This window comes from Ammospiza caudacuta, chromosome 11, assembly GCF_027887145.1.
Source record: "Ammospiza caudacuta isolate bAmmCau1 chromosome 11, bAmmCau1.pri, whole genome shotgun sequence".
NCBI classification, from domain to species: Eukaryota; Metazoa; Chordata; class Aves; order Passeriformes; family Passerellidae; genus Ammospiza; species Ammospiza caudacuta.
In genome coordinates this window covers 2,034,368-2,036,652 of record NC_080603.1, presented here as the reverse complement: position 1 = coordinate 2,036,652, position 2,285 = coordinate 2,034,368, and positions in this window count along the sequence as shown.

The window sequence follows — 2,285 nt, the reverse complement described above, 5'->3', positions numbered from 1 at the left end:
CCCAGCAGAATCCTCCTCTTCCTCCCCAAAACCCCTCCCGCAGCTGCCGCTTCCCCTCGGCGCTCACCTGCGGGACGCGGGGCAATGCGATGCTGCCAGGCCCAGCCGAGCTGCGGGCTCGCCGTGGAACCCCGCAATGCTCCTTCCCGGCTGCTGCTCCTCCTCGGGCTGCTCCCTCCGTGCTGCTCCTGTTCCTGCTCCTCCGCTTCTCCTCTCCCTCCCCTTCCTCCCGCTCCAAGCCCGGATCTCCCATTCGCAGCCCCTCTGCCCCACGGCCGCAGCAGCGCCGGCTCTGGGGTGTTGGGGAAGATGAAACAGGAAAGCCTTACAAATATGATTGTCTGGCAAAAGATTTTGAGAATATGGAAACTATAAGCGAGATTGAAATGAAAGCAAGCTTTGAGATCCCTCAGTTACTGAACAACGGGAAAATAACGGTGAGGCCACTGAAAGTAATCCCCTTTTGATGGAACAATTCCCTCTGCTTGCAGGCAGGTCCCAGGGTCAGAGCAGCCCCTACAGAAGGGGTCCACAGAGGAGTTTTTAGGGTTTAAAATGTAGCCCTGTATGGTAATGCAGTGATTCTTACAGGCAGTATGGAAATGCTGTAGGATTTCTATATTGTACTAGATTGGTTAGTGAGAATCAGAATATTCAACATAGAAGAAGATTTATTGTATTGTAACGGGAACTTCGCTGTCTTAGCTCTTACCTCTCTTACTCTTGCTCTTACCTCTTGTCTTTGATGCTCTTACCCCTTTTACTCTCTTATGCTTTTACTCTCTTACCCTCTCATCCTCTCTCCCCCTCTCTTCTCTTAGGCCTGCTCCGAGCTGTGGCTGCAGCTCCAAGCAGGGCCCTGCACCCAGGCCCTCTGCAGTAAAATCCAAATCCCAGCAGTGCCCTGCACCCAGGCCCTGTGCAATAAACCCCAAATCCCAGCAGGGCCCTGCACCCAGGCCCTGTGCAATAAACCCCAAATCCCAGCAGGGCCCTGCACCCAGGCCCTTTGCAATAAACCCCAAATCCCAGCAGGGCCCTGCACCCAGGCCCTCTGCAGTAAAATCCAAATCCCAGCAGTGCCCTGCACCCAGGCCCTGTGCAATAAACCCCAAATCCCAGCAGGGCCCTGCACCCAGGCCCTTTGCAATAAACCCCAAATCCCAGCAGGGCCCTGCACCCAGGCCCTTTGCAATAAACCCCAAATCCCAGCAGGGCCCTGCACCCAGGCCCTGTGCAATAAACCCCAAATCCCAGCAGGGCCCTGCACCCAGGCCCTGTGCAATAAACCCCAAGTTCCACGACCTGGCTGCAGAGATCTCTCATCTCCATGCGTCCTGACCGTGCTACCCCCATCAATCCTACACTGGCACAGGGGGAGAAACCCCCAGAGTCCCCAGTGATGGGCAGGGGGCTCGGGGATTAAGATGTACCTGTAGTTTTCTTGTTATGTCTAGGCTCTGAAGCAGGGTTTGTCATTGTTGTGAAACCAAGATTTGTCAGGACCCAGGACATCCCTCTGGCTGTCCTGAGCAGCCCAGACCCCTGCCAGGGGGCTCAGAGACGCTGGCACAGAGCCCAGAATGCCCCTGTGGTTTTGATTATGACCCATGGAGCAAGTTACCAACCTTCTATGAAGATCAGCAAGCCACAACAGTTTAGGTAGCATATTAGTGAAGCTATTACGGGGTGAAAAAGTAGATTTTGGGGTTTCTGGTATGGGGGTTCAGGGGGCAAGATGGAGGGAACTGTGTGTGTCCAGCTTTCTCCTTCTTCTTCTGCTGTGATGGTGGCACTTACAGATTGGTTTAGAGTAGAAGCCCACTGTCTAACATAGATGATAGGTATTGGAAAGTAATTGTAAACATTGTACACGCAGTTTGTAGTATAAAGACATAACACTGCCCTGGGGGAGGCAGAATGCCTCAGACTGTCCTGCTGAGCTGACCTTGGCAGGGCAGGAGAAAATTTTTTACAGATAAGATAAATGAAACAACCTTGAGACTGAGAAATGAAGAGCCCTGACCCCTTCTTCAAGCGCCGGGCTGGGAAAAGAGACTTTGGAACTTTTCTCGGGGTCACTCTGACCAGCCAGAGAGCCTGACGCAGATTAATCAAGGATTAATACAGAAATAGATGTTCTAATCTATCCTTGCACTTCTGCTGGTCCCTAGGAAGGCTGGTGGGTGATTTCTGTCTGTGTTCAAATATTTAAAGCAACAACAAATAGTCCCACACTTTATATTTCAGATAAAGAATTTAATGGCATCTTAACATTGTTTTCA